Source organism: Gossypium hirsutum, chromosome A12 (genome assembly GCF_007990345.1).
Source record: "Gossypium hirsutum isolate 1008001.06 chromosome A12, Gossypium_hirsutum_v2.1, whole genome shotgun sequence".
Lineage (NCBI taxonomy): Eukaryota > Viridiplantae > Streptophyta > Magnoliopsida > Malvales > Malvaceae > Gossypium > Gossypium hirsutum.
In genome coordinates, this window is record NC_053435.1 from 20,909,573 (window position 1) to 20,925,121 (window position 15,549).

The 15,549-nt window shown below is 35.5% G+C and overlaps 1 non-coding gene across 1 annotated transcript; it reads right to left on the reverse strand.

The window, feature by feature from the left end:
• Positions 1 to 11,873: 11,873 nt before the first annotated feature.
• Positions 11,874 to 11,979, reverse strand: LOC121211837 (small nucleolar RNA R71). The gene has a single exon (XR_005907055.1). It is a non-coding gene; the product is annotated as a small nucleolar RNA R71 (small nucleolar RNA).
• Positions 11,980 to 15,549: the final 3,570 nt, after the last annotated feature.

A 15,549-nucleotide genomic window follows, 5' to 3' on the forward strand; every position in this document is an offset into this window, starting at 1 on the left:
AATGGTCTATTAGTGCATGTACCAAAAAGAGTGGTTTTGCATGTCAAATTGCCCAAAAGATGATGGGTGGCCGGCCAAGGAGTGATGGTGCTCCACTTATTCCAATTTATTATGTTTTGTTTAGTTAACAAATGATTTAAAATAATTATAATAAAATGGAATAAAAGAGAAAAAGGGAAGGGGAGTGTTCATATTCTTCTCCACCTTGCCAAAACCGAAACCAAAGAAGAGAAAAAGGAAAATTCTCCTTTAGGCAATTCGGCACTACACCTTGCTAGTAGGAGGTAAGTTTTGAAGTGTTAGTTAAATCTTCTTATATGTTTAAGTCAATTTGTGAATGTATTTTGACAATATTAAGAAGGATTCAAACTTTTATGATGGTTGGACACTAAACCGTGTATCAAAGTACTAGAGTTAGTAGTTGTTTACATGTATTATTGAATGAGTAGAAGATAGAATGGGGTTTAGATGGAAGGTTCATTTGATTTATTTTTGTCCTTGTATGAGAAGAGGTTCATTGTTAAGGCCGAATGAGCATGCTAGATTAGTTGAAAAAAAAAATGTTCATGCTATGAGGTAATTTGAATAATTGACCGAAACATGGAAGGAAGGGCAAGATTTATAAATTATGTTTTAGGGTGAAAGGTATAATGAAAGTTGTATTAAGTTTAATGTGCATACTTTGGTCTAAGTGTGGAGGAGTATTCGGCTAAGATAGTTGAATGTGGGTGTTGCCGATTTTTAAATGTAGATTATGGGAGTAGCTATAATGGGCATTAAGATGTTGAACTTAAGAAATTAGAAGTAAATGAACTTGATAGTATTTAAGAGATAGAGGTGATAGATTAATGTTGCACATTCGGCTATGGTTAGGCATGTTGATGACCTTATCTTGATGTAGATAATTAGGCATAAAAGGGTGGTAAAGGGGATGGAATTGTTGAATGATTAGTTGGGTAACAAAAGAGGCATTCGGCCATCTCTTGAGAGCTTGTGTGATGTTGGGTTTAAAATTAGCAAAGGTAACTTACCTAATGCATGTGCATGTGTGATTAGATTTTTTTTGATGACATGATAGTTGCATGAGGTTATTAGCCGAATATACTAACATACATATACATGTGAAATTGGATTGTAAATATTTAACAAGGTGGTTAAACTAGTTAAATTATTGATTTAGCTCAAGGAGTTAAAGGAGGTGAATCGAGCAAAGGCAAAGAAAAGGTTATCGAGTAGCCGAGTTGGAACCGTCTTACCCAACACGAGGTAAGTCATTAAGCATGTAGTTGGTATTATTTCAATGGTCATAATGTTATGTATTGATGCTGAATGGAATGAATAAATGTACATATATATATATGCATGTACGTATGTGATGATGAAATTGTTGAATGAAAGAGAAGAGGTAAGATGTAATGAGTTGTTGATCTCGACACTAAACGTGCGGGATAACCATTTATGACCATGAGATTGGCGCTAAGTGCGCGGGATTAAATTGTACAGCACTAAGTGTGCGATTCGACTATGTTGCACTAAGTGTGCGAAATGAATATGATGCACTAAGTGTGCGAATTGACCATGCGGCACTAAGTGTGCGAGTCTGACTATGTAGCACTAAGTGTGCGATTTGATTACGTGGCACTAAGTGTGCGAGTTGATTATATAGCACTGAGTGTGCGGGCTCAATATACATTCGTGAATTATTATGGACACTATGTGTGCGACACTATTGAGTCGATCGCGGACAGCGGATCGGGTAAGTGTCTTGAGTACATGGCTAATATGTGCTATGCTTATACTTGGTGTTGAGCTCGGTAAGTTGAACCTATGTGACAACTATACTTGAAGTCACGTACATAAAAATTTATCGTAGGATGGGTGAAAGGCCGTTTTGTTGTTTGATTGTAACGAAGATAAATTGATTTATAAAAATGCTTCAATGTCTTATTGATAAGTATATGAATTGTGAATGCATGAATTGATATGAAATTGAATCGATAGGTTGGAGGAACTATGGCATGGTTCGGTATGGATGGAGTAAATTGTCTCATTCCATTTTGTTCCTCTTGTGATAATGTTATTGATGTATAGTAGAGGATTGCTTATGACTTACTGAGTTATAAACTCACCCGGTGTTTCCTTGTCACCCATTATAGGTTGCTTGGACTCATCAATTTTTGCGGGGTCGGGCCGTCATCGAAGTCATCACACCGGATAGCAAGTTTTGGTACTTTCTTCTTAGTGTGCTTAGAAGATCATTTTGGCATGTATAAGCTAGTACGTTGTGTTTGAATTATGGCATGTAAACTTTAAGCCATGCGAAAATGGCACGAATGTTAGATTGAGTTGGATCAAGGGTAGGCATGAAATGGACCTAGTTACTTTCGTAACAGATGCTGGCAGCAGCAGTGTCATGAGATTGAAAAATCACTAAAAATAGTAGGAGTGGAATTAATTGATGAATAAATTATGTAATCGAAGCTCGATGGGTCTGCTTTCATGAGGAAGTAACGAAAAGATCATATGGGCAGTATATTAAGAGATAATCAGATTTTTGTGGGACAGGGCCAGAACGGTTTCTGGATTCCCTGCTCCGACTTTAGAAATTCATTATAAATTAACCAGAAATAATTAGGGGTCGTACCATATATGTACAGATTCCTCTCTGAGTCTAGTTTTCATAGAAACAAACGGCACCAGTATTGAAGCCCCGTGCAGGGAGATATTCAAGTCGTAATGGGCAAAGGTCAGTGTAGTCGACCCCTGCAACTTGGGGAACTTTGACTAATAAACTGTACTAATTGGCCCGACCAAAAATTCTAGAAAAAATACATAGATGGGCATATGAGTCTAGTTTCTGGGAAAAATTACGAAACTGATTTTCGAGTTACGAAACTCAAGATATGATTTTTAAAACGACTAGTACACAGATTGGGCAGTGTCTGGAAAATAAATTTTGTAAAGGGGTTAAAGCCAGTTAACACCTCGTGTTTGACTCCGGTGTTGGTTTCGGGTTCGGGGTGTTACAATAAAAATGGTGAGAGAGAAGGGATTTGAACTTGGGTTTCAAGGAACATTTCACTCTCTCTTGATAATTTTAAAAATTAAGGCATGATCACTCTCTCTTGATTCCCAAACTTGATTCTACTAAACCCCGATTTTCGGGATCTTACAAATATAACATAAAAGCATTTAAATCAAACATAATTCAATGCTAATTAAATATATGAACTTACCTCAAACACGAACGGAGAAATATGATCGATTAATCCAATAATTTTTCTTTTTCCCGATCTAAATCCATACGTTGCTTTTCTTGATCTATATAATCAAATTTAACTAATTCAAATTTCATTCTATTAGATTTAATCCAAAAATCATATTTTGAATAAAATTACGCTTTCGTCCCTAAATTTTTTAATTCACTACAATTTAATCCTTAGTTCATAAAATGAAAATTCATGAAATTCTTTATTAACCCACCATAGCCGAATTTCATATAGGTCCCTAGCAAGCCTTACATTTCATTTATTTCACAATTTCACCATGAATATTTCCTTTTTTTCAATTAAATCCCTAATTGACAATTTCATCAAAAATTACTTAACAAAAGTTGTGTAACTAACAACGACCATTCATTTTTCTTCCATTAAACATCACAAAAAAATGCATATACATTCATGGTAAAACCCTAGACTTTTAATAGTTTTACAAATTAGTCCCCGGGCTAGCTAGATTAAGTTACAACAACTCCAAAAACATAGAAGGCAAAGGAGCAAGACAAGGGGGATGATACAGATGAAGAAAAGGGGGGAATTTCTTTTTCTTTAGTATTACTTTTAAGACTTTTATTTATTTTGTTTTAGGAATATTTTATTTTATGCATATTAAAGTTGGATAATTTTCAAATTAGGAAAAAAGATAAGCCAATGCTCTTTCAATAATTTTGCTCTCTAGTAAAGAATATAGTAGTGTGGTAATGTGAATGTACATGTCTGAGGATTGGATTCTTCAAGAAAGATTTGGTACTTAAGTAGTCTTCATGACTCACATCTCTTTCTTGAGTCCTACTTGGTATACAGTTTTCATTCACTACTTCATTTTTTTGCAATGAGGACATTACTTCTTTTTAAAAGGGGTAAGGCTCAATCTTGTATGATTTTAAAAAAAAATTCATTTAGCACATAAGTAGGCTGCAATAAAGTGATGTTTAGAACCAATTTTTGTTAATAAGTTGCAAATATAATTTCTTATTTTATTTAAGTTCTTGTTATATGTTAGCTTAGTTATGATATGCTTGTATTTTTCATTAGTTTTATATAGTCTTTTCCATGAAAATTTATTTTCCTTAGAAATAGGCATGCATGAAGGTTTAAGTCTTTAGAATTGTGTTAGTAAGTTTCTTGAGGTGAAATCCTAGGAGGCATAAGAATCTAAATATGATTTTAAAACATTTTCTTTGGATCGTGTAAGCCTTTCAAGCCTGCCATATGAATTTAACCCTTGAAACCTTAGTTTGAACTACTAAGCCTATTTTATTTCTATTCACCTACATCATAAGTCATATTCTCATCTTTTTAATTCTACTCTATCTTGCACCAATCTTAACTATACTTGTCTTGATGATACAAATTCGGGGGGGGGGAATTCAGAAAGATGTACATATTATTCATGATTCAAAAAAAATGAAAAAAAAAAATCTCTATTCAAATGTCGAGATATATTGCTGAGCAAAAAGAGTAAAATAAATATACCTTTACTCAAGTTTTGAGAGGTATTGTTGAGCATAAGTTTCAAATTAAGTTTGGGGGTGTTAAAACCCATGAGTAGCCAGGTTGTACCCTAAAAAGATCCAAGAAAAAGTTAGGGTTAAGATGAAATAGCCTAGCCTCATTAGAACCTTATAAAAGATCTATTGATTTTGATAATTATGCTGACTACATTAGTGGCGAGGAATTACTAAGTGCAACATATGAAAACCAATAATTAAACCTTAGGATTGTTTTGTCTAATTAGATAAGGAAATTTTGTTGAATGGTGAATTCTATATACGACTTTGGAATGCATGCAAATTATGACTTATGATAGCATCTTCTTGTACTTAACATAATTTTTTTTAGCAAATAAATATTGTGAGTATAAAATTTGTTACAGCATGACTATGTGAAAAGTTGATTCTATGTAATTATTGTACAAGATTTCCCTAAAATGTTTTCTTTCCATGGAACATTACTCAAGATGAGAAATGGGTTAAGTTTGGGGGTGTGTAAACTCTAAATTATATAGATTTTTTATAGTTGTTTATATCACCCTTTTACTTAGAATTTCTGTTAATCCCGAGTATTTGATTTTTATTCATATTAAGACACCAGGCATTAATTAAGTAAAGTTTGCAATTTTATACAAACAAGTATTAATTTTGCATTATTTTATTATTTTATGTTAGATGTTAATTTTTACTCAAAATGTTGTAGATGGACCGTCGAATTAATAAAGCATGAAAGCTGAATAATATCACATATGAGCACAAGTTAAATTGTACATCATGTAGACAAAAAATCATTAAATTGGACCTAAGAATTCTATTCAACCCAACTTGTAAGATGGTTGCTTAAAAGGATTAAGTCTGCTATAAATTGGCTGTCAAAAATAGTCCAATAAGGGGGAGAACGGCCAAAATTTGGCAAAGGCATATGAGCAGCCCAAAATTAGCTTTTGGAAGATTTATTTGGAGTTCTTTACACTTGTAAAAGAATCAAAAATAAACTCCCAACTAATATCTAAGAAATCGTCCAACCCCTTGTATGATTCATGCATGAAATCAAGCATGAATCAAGCAACCATCAACTGCCTTTTCTACACTTTAAGGCCGACCAAGCAAAGGAGAGAACTAAGGGATCTTCAAGCCATTTTTTGCAAACTCTTATGCCATTCCTCTATTATAAATACCAACCCTTACTTTTCATTCCATCATCCCTCATCACTCATTCATCTCTCAATTCACATTCCTCTCATCTTTTCTTCCCTCTCTTCCACGCATGAGCCTTCCCATTTCCCCATATCCTTTAGCTAGCATTTTTCATTGAGGAAAACCACTCTTTTCCGACCACCTTAAGGAGCATTTTGCAATCACAAGAATTGGAGGAAACTACCACGATCGATCTTTAGAGAACTGCCAAAATCATCAAGAGTTTCTTCTTCCTTAATCTTATTTTTATTCAAAATGTTTGCAAAATGTTTTGATATTTTGATTTTTTCCATAGACAATGATTTCATTAATTTGATAAAATTCATTTGGTTCATGCTTATGATGATTTGTACCTCAGTCGTTCATACTTTCAATTAAAATCATTATGTATTTCAAGCATTAAAATATGTTTACATGCATTAGAATTAGTTAGTCAATCCTGATCAAATGATAACTAATAGACAGGATAATTGGAAGGTGCATGCTTAATTTATTTCTTAATCAGAATAAATTAGAGGTTCATAATAGACTAAGAGAACTTATTACCTTGCATAAATTTAGGTTCTGTGATTAAATTGTTTCAAACATAATCTGTCCCTATTACTTCACATAAATTCTAAGGAATCCTTAATTAATTTATGACATTGATTTATGCTTTTTTTCTAAATATAAGATTCGGTTGAACTATATTAGATTCCCAGTTAATGAATGATCGAGTTGCCATGGAACTTTTTCGAACATTGTTAAACATGATGAAAAATGAATTGAGTCAAATGTTGTAATTATTCTAGCTTACTTATGTGATTGTTAAACTTGTGAAAATCACTGCTAAACCCTTACCTTGCATTACATTTCATTTGCATTTGCATTTAGGTTAACTTGCATTCAATTAAATTAATTTGACACCTATCACTCAAAATTATTGTGTTTTTTCTTAACCAGCTTGTGAATAATAATTTTAAAATTATCGATTTAAACATGGTCCCTGTGGAGACGATAACTCTTATACTTACTTATTACTTGAAAATGACTATGTATACTTCCACAAACCTACGCGTTACAATAACTATCACCAGTTCATTTTGTGAGAGTGTTGTAGTCAATAAAGTGTATCGTAGGTGTCATTTAATGGTCCAAGGACATGTCTTCTTCGCTAATTTGATGAAGTTTCCCTTCTATGGGTTCGACATAATTCTTGTGATGGATTGGCTAACTGAGCATAAAGCAAAGATAGATTTTGCATTGAAAAGAGTGACTTTGTGAACTGATGAAAGAGTGGAAATAGTTGTGGTTGGAGAGCGAACCCAATATCTATTCAACATGGTCTCGACAATTAGTGCAGAGAAGATGATGGGTAAAGGCTGCGAAGCCTACCTCGCCTATGTGATGGGTTCGCAGGACAAAGAAATAAGGGTCTGCGACATTTACACTGTAAAAGATTTCCTGATGTGTTTCTAGACAAGCTACCTAGTCTACCCCCAGATCGCAAAGTGGAGTTCAACATTGAGTTATACCCATGTAGTTTTTCAGTATTGATTACACCTTATCGCGTAGCACCGATAGAGCTTAAAGAACTAAAGATAAAACTACAAGAGTTACTCGTTAGAGGTTTCATTTGACCAAGTGTATCACCTTAGGGTTCGCCAGTTCTGTTTGTGAAGAAAAAGGATGGTAGTTTAAGGATGTGCATTAACTACAAACATTTGAACAAATTGGCCATAAAAAAGTATCCATTTCCATGAATTAATGAATTGTTCGAGCAACTATGAGGTGTCAAGTGTTCTCAAAAATATACTTGCAATCAATGTATTATCAACTTAAGGTGAAGCAGTCAAATGTTTTAAAGATAGCATTTAGAACAAGGTATGTGCATTATAAATTTCAAGCCATGCCCTTTGGTCTAACAAATGCATTTGTTGCATTCATGGACTTGATAAATTGAGTGTTCCATGAATATTTGGACTAGTTTTTGGTGGTCGTCATAAATGACATTCTGGTGTACTCGTAAATTTAAGAAGAGCATGATGCTAACCTTTGAACTGTGCTACAAATTTTATGAGAGAATCAACTATTTACGAAGCTCAGCAAGTGTGAGTTTTGGCTAAAGGAAGTAGCATTCTTGGGTCATGTGGTTTCGGTAAAAGGTGTTCACGTAGACCCAAAGAAGATCGAGGCAATTTTAGAGTCGACATCACCAAAGAGTGTTACAGAGGTGTAAAGTTTTCAATGGTTAGCAGGGTACCATCGCATGTCTACCTTGAGCTGACATGTTACTCGACCTCACATTCTATATTGTGTTTTGTTCAGCTAACTCAAGGCATTCACGAACGAAATGATCCATCGATCCACATTTAAAACAGGCCCGATCGTGCAATCTACAACTGTCAAGATGTCATTTACCACAATGTTTACACTTGGGTTGATTCGATCTAACATTACCAACACTAGCTACTAAGGTGGCTCTCGAGCTCGCAGGTGGTCTATCTCGATCCTATCTAGAATAACCCACAGTAGTCTTTGAACGGCTAAAATCATCTCAGAATTTCTTTGATGCCGAAAAAATGTTTTACCCGCCGATCTTTTACGTGAATCTCTAGCTTCGAAGTTAGTTTTTCTTTTCTCTTTCTCGAGCTCTTTGGCTTTGCATGCTCACTCAACCAGTACTACAAACTCTTTTATTTCAAGTATGCCAACTAATAGTTTAATGTCTCCGTTCAACCCGTCTTCAAATCTTTTACACATTATAGCTTCAGTCAAGACACATTCTCTAGCATGTCGACTGAGTCTTATGAGTTTTAGTTCATAATCTGTGACGGCCATACGACCCTATTTCAACTCTAAAAATTCTTTTCATTTTTGATCAATAAATCTATAGCTAATGTATTTCTTACAGAACTTAGTCTAAAAGAACTCCTAAGTTACCCATTCTTTTGGAACCACCGATACTAATGTATTCCACCAGTGATATGCGGTGTCTCGTAGCAAGGATGTGACACATTTTAGACATTCATGTAGGGTATAAGATAACTCATTAAACATGCAGATAGTATTATCAAGCCCAAATTCTGCTTGCTCAGCATCATCATCATCAGTAACTCTGAATTTTTAGCCCTGTGTTTTCTAATTTTATCAACATGGGGCTTATGTAATCTCAAAGGATCAATCACTTGAGGTATAGTAGGTATCGGAGAAGGATTAGTCGGGGGTAGAGGTTGTTATGTAGTTGGATTTTTCCAAATAGATTGAGTAAACCAGTCATTCATCATTTAGTAAAAGGCTTGTATAGCCTCTCTAGAAACACAAATTTATATACTTTTTCATACCCAATTATACTTAAATTCATGTAAATTTGATTAAATTCTTGTCAAAAAATAATTAAATATTATAAAATAATTAAATTATGTTAAAAATATAAAAATTATGAATTTTAATTAATTTTGTAGTTAATTTTGATTAAATTTGGTTATTTTTGACAGAATTACACAATTGGAGGAAAAGGGTCTAGTGAACACTATGAAAAGAACAAAACCGAGAGCAATTTGAAGCATCGAGGCCAATTAGTTTCCAGCCCAAGACGGTCCAAAAATGTGTATTAATTCATAATTAAATGAATTTTAATTTATTTCCTATTTAATTTAGGTTAAATGAACTAATTTTAATTAATTATGAAGAAAGGGCCTAGTGAACCGCACTGGTTGAACCAAATGAAGTGAGTCGAACCAGCCACTAATTGGGTTGACCAGAATCGTCCATTGGCTGACCCAAATCAAAAAATTAGCTGATAAAATATGCTTGCAAAAAGGCCCTTGAAAAACCTCCAAATTACGTTCAAACCCTACCTTTATTTTTAGGCTTTGTAGATTTGCCCTAGCCTATTTTTAGCAAGGTTGAAAGCTTCAACCTTGCCATGTGTGTGGCCAGCCATGGGAGGGCTCTCTTGGCTGCTGAATTTTCTATTTTTAGCAGCCCTCTTCAGCTATAAAAGCCACCCTATTCTGCCCATTTCAAAGCATCCCTCAACATCCCTCATTCTACAACATTCTCTCATCCTCTCTTCACTCAAAGTTTCCTCTCCATTTCTCCATCTCATTTTCCCTTCCTCTTCTGCCGATTTCCTCTCTTGAGAAAGAGGTGTTCTTCAGCCATATTGGGCAGCAATCAAGGATTCATAAAATCCTTGCTCGGAAAAGACAATGGAGACTAAGAACGGAGCAACAGTCAAGCCGCAGAGAAACACTGGATTTGCTTTCTGTTCCCTTTCTTTTTAATTTCTGTTGTTTTTATGATGAACCTATCTATGAAAAATATTGTTGTTGAAATGGTTATTTTAATCAATTTATCTTGAATTTAATTCGTGTTCTGTTGATTATATTTTGCCTACTTGAATTATTAAATTAGTGTTTATGCTATTATAGGCCTCAGTGAAATGCTTGATTAAGTAAAATCATGCTTAGGTTATCTGGCATTATAATTGTTTAGATAACTAAATAATTAATTGTTTAAATGGATTGAAATTGCAATTAATGGACTCAGTACTTAATCAGTGCATGTTTAATTCTTCTAAGGTAACTGAAAATTAAATTAGCATTGTATTTGGCGATACATGTGCCTTGCATAACTTGCAAGATTGTTGTGATTAAATTGTTTCAAGGTATGGCTACTTTGTTACTTCACATAATCTTTTCCATGTTTATTAAGTTGAATTAACCGGTTGAATCGACATAGGAATATGCGAGAGATAATTTAATTCAATAAGTATGTATGTGCGATAGCATGTTTACTTTATTAAATTTGTTTAGTCGGTTGAATTGGCATAGGGATATGTTCAAGAGATAAATGGAATTTTTTAATTAGTAAATACATTCATAAGTTAGCAAATTACTAGGTTGCCGTGAATTTATTCATAACAGCATAAGCACGAATTTAATATTTCTAAGTTAAAAAGGTATAGTTAATCCAACACAATTATATCAACTTGATTAAATCTTAATTGAAATCGTGCACTAGAACTCTTTTATTTTATTTAAATTGTTTGCTTAGTTTTAAGATCTTAGTTTATAAATCACTCTTTTCAAACCAAAATTATTTTTACCTCACCAAAGTGTTTTAATTAATTTAAAAAATATTGCTTTTTACAGTCCCTGTGGGTACGATAATTCAACATTTACTTGTCACTTTATTACTTGTTACGATTGTGTACACTTGTACATTTCCACCGTTCCAAGTTTTTGGCGCCGTTGCCGGGGACTATTTTAAAAAAAAACATTATTTGTGAATTTATTTTTACATTTTGGTTCTTTTATTTTCCTATTCAATTTCACTTACTTAGTTAATTCTTCTCTGATTATTTCAGGTGTTTATGAGTATTGACCGAATTATCGACTTACTCCCAGTGGACCCTGAAATAGAACAAAACTTTCGCCAACAAATAAGACAAGTGAACCAGAGAAGGACCGAAGAGATGAATTTCGAGAATATCAATCAAGGAAACGGAGCAAACCTTGCTCAAAATCCTATCCTTATTGCTTATGATAGGGATAGAGCTTTACGACAATATGCCGTGCTAGTTTTTAATGACCTTAATCCAGGTATTAGAAGACCTGAGATCGAGGCACAACAATTTGAGCTGAAGACAGTCATGTTCCAGATGCTTCAGACAGTGGGCCAATTTAGTGGAATGCCTACTGAAGATCCTCATCTTCATTTAAGACTGTTTATGGAGGTGAGTGACTCTTTCAAGCTAGCCAGAGTACCCAAAGATGCATTGTGATTAAAACTGTTCCCATACTCACTGAGGGACAGAGCTCGAGCCTGGTTAAACCCACTACCACCGAACTCAATTTCTACATGGCAAGAGTTAGCAGAGAGATTTCTTGTGAAGTATTTCCCTCTTAGCAAGATTGCTAAGCTGATAAATGAGATTACTGGTTTCGAAAAATGGATAATGAGTCCTTGTATGAGGCATGGGAAAGATTCAAAGAGTTATTATGAAAGTGCCCTCATCACGGAATTCTGCATTGCATCCAACTTGAGACATTTTACAATGGTCTCAACGCTCACACAAGGATGGTAGTAGATGCTTCTGCTAACGGTGCTATCTTATCTAAGTCTTACAATTAGGCTTATGAAATCATCGAGAGGATCGCCAGTAACAATTATCAGTGGCCAACCAATCGAGCAACGTCAGGAAGATGAGTTGCTGGAATCCATAAAGTGGACGCTCTCACTTCACTTGCATCCCAGGTATCTTCGATATCTTTAATGTTAAAGAATCTTACCACTAATGGGTCTAATAGTTTTACAGCTCAACCACCTAACCAATATGAGAATATAGCCTGTGTCTATTATGGGGGAGGACATGTGTTTGAAGAATGTCCATCAAACCCAGAATCCATGTACTACATAGGTAATTAGAACCAGAACCGAGGAAGGTAAGGGCTGCAATCCAACTTTTACAACCCATCGTAGCGAAATCACCCCAATCTTTCCTGGAGTAACCAAGGGGCTGGAGGCAGTAACAACTATACCCAACCTAGACAAACCTAGCTGCCTAGTTTTTCGCAGCAAGTTCAGAAACTAGTTCAAGATGAATCGTCCAATAGCTTAGAGAATTTATAAAAGGCATACATGGTGAAGAATGACGCCACTCTAAGGAATTTGGAGAATCAAGTGGGCCAACTTGCTACTGAACTTAGAAACCATCCACAAGGTGCTATACCTAGTGATTTGGAAAATCCGAGAATCCAGGGAAGGAGCATTGTAAAGCAGTAACATTGAGGAGCGGAAAAATGGTAGAGCCCAACATCATTGAAGCTAAAAAGGAGCATGCTGAAGCTCAAGATTCGGAAGAAGTTCAACTGAGTGTTGAAGTTCCTGTTCCACTAGAACCAGAACCTGCAAGACCTGAAAAGGTAACCTCAGAACCAGCCAACTCTGATCAGCCAACCACTCCGTTAGCAGCAGAATTGCCGCCAAAGACAAATCAACCAGTACCAACTCCAGTATATAAACCTCCACCACCTTACCCTCAAAGACTCCAGAAGCAAAAATAGGAGGTCCAATTCAAGAAGTTCCTTGACGTACTCAAACAACTTCATATCAACATCCCGTTGGTTGAAGCACTTGAACAAATGCCAAATTACGTAAAATTCATGAAAGATATCCTGTCCAAGAAGAGAAGACTTGGAGAATTTGAGACGGTAACTTTGACGAAGGAATGCAGTGTATATCTTCAAGACAAATTACCCCCTAAGCTGAAGGATCCTGGGTGTTTTACCATTCCATGCAACATTGGAGCAACTTATTGTGGTAAGGCACTATGTGACTTGGGCGCAAGTATCAACTTGATGCCTATGTCGATATTTAAGAAATTGGGGATAGGTGAAGTTCGACCTACTACGGTTACACTTCAGCTAGCAGATCAATCCTTAGCACATCCAGAAGGAAAAATCGAGGACGTATTGGTATGTGTAGATAAGTTTATATTTCCTGCTGATTTTGTAATTTTAGATTTTGAAGCAGACAATGAAGTACCAATTATCCTGGGGAGACCGTTCTTAGAAACTAGAATGACACTTATTGATGTGCAAAAGGGCGAACTTACTATGCGCGTTCAGGACGATCAGGTAACATTCAAGTCAATGCGATTTCCTGACACAATAGATTATTGTTCTGCAGTATCCAACTTAGAGGATTTAATAGTGGAGAAGGAACTCAACTCTGTTGAGGATCCTCTGGAAAGAATTTTGACATCAGACCCTCCAAGTGATGAAGAGGAGGATGGAAACTTAGCTTTGCTAGAAGCTAATCAAAAGGGATTTAATCCACAATCCCATTTTGAATCTTTGGATTTAGAGGAGAGAGATTACACACAGCCAAAAGCATCAATCGATGAGCCACCTAAACTAGAACTCAAGGTATTACCTTCTCATTTAAAATATGTTTATTTAGGTGATGCTTCTACTCTGCCTGTGATTGTTTCAGCAGAGTTAACTACTGAGCAAGAAGAGAAACTTATCTTAGTTCTGAAACAATTTAAGAAGGCTATCGAATGGACCATAGTCGATATTAGTGGTACTAGTCCATCTGTATGCATGCACAAGATCATCCTGGAAGATGGTGAAAAAGGGATGATCGATGGACAACGAAGGCTGAACCCCATCATGAAGGACGTAGTGAGAAAAGAGATTATCAAGTGGTTAGATGCGGGTATCATTTACCCCATCTCAGACAGTTCATGGGTAAGTCCAGTCCAGTGCGTACCAAAGAAACGAGAATAACGAGTTGATACTGACTAGAACAGTTAAGGGATGGAGAATCTGCATCGATTATCGGAAGCTAAACAAGGCAACTAGGAAGGATCACTTCCTTTTGCCGTTCTTAGACCAGATGCTGGATAGACTCACAGGGCGAGATTACTACTGTTTTCTCGATGGATACTCAGGGTACAACCAGATTACAGTAGCACTGGAAGATCAACACAAGACCACATTCACCTGCTCGTACGGTACATTTGCATTTAGACGCATGCCATTTGGTTTATATAATGCACTTGCTACATTTCAAATATGTATGATGTCTATTTTCACTGACATGGTTGAGAAATTTTTGGAAGTTTTCATGGACGACTCTTCAGTGTTTCGAGATACGTACGATGATTGCTTAGCCAATCTGGCTAAGGTACTTAGGTGATACGAAGAGACAAATCTAGTCCTTAATTGGGAAAAGTGCCATTTTATGGTACGAGAAGGTATCATTCTGGGGCATCGGATAACAAGACATGGGATTGAGGTAGACAGAGCAAAAGTAGATGTTATTGAGAAACTCCCACCTCCAACATCTTTAAAGGGTGTTAGGAGCTTTTTGGGCCATGTTGGGTTCTATTGAAGATTTATCAAGGACTTCTCCAAAGTTGCTAAACCTTTATGCAAATTATTGGAGAAGGACACGATATTCAAATTTAATGAAGAATGCTTAAAAGCTTTCAATGACTTGAAGAATCGATTAGTCATGGCACCCATAATTGTCACACCAGACTTGGACTTGCCATTTGAATTGATGTGTGACGCAAGTGACTTCGCAATAGGAGCTGTCATGGGCCAATAAAGGAACAAAGTTTTTCATCCCATCTACTATGCAAGCCGAACTCTGATAGGAGCTCAGTTAAATTATACAGTAACAGAAAAAAAGTTACTTGCTATCATATTTGCTTACGAAAAGTTTCGATCTTATCTTGTAGGTGCCAAGGTAACTGTCTATACAGACCACTCGGCAATTAAATATTTACTTGCCAAGAAAGACGCTAAGCCGAGGTTGATTCGATGGGTACTACTACCTCAAGAGTTCGATTTTGAAATTCAAGATCGAAAAGGAGTAGAAAACCAAGTAGCAGATCACTTGTCCAGATTGGAGCTGCAAGAAGGGAATTCTCCACCTGTACCGATTCAAGAAACATTTCCAGATGAACATATACTGAAGGTAAGTCATGTCCATAATACCCCTTGGTTTGCTGATATTGCTAACTTTTTAGCTTGTGGTTTAATGTCGTATGATAAGACATATCAACAAAGGAGAAACTTTCT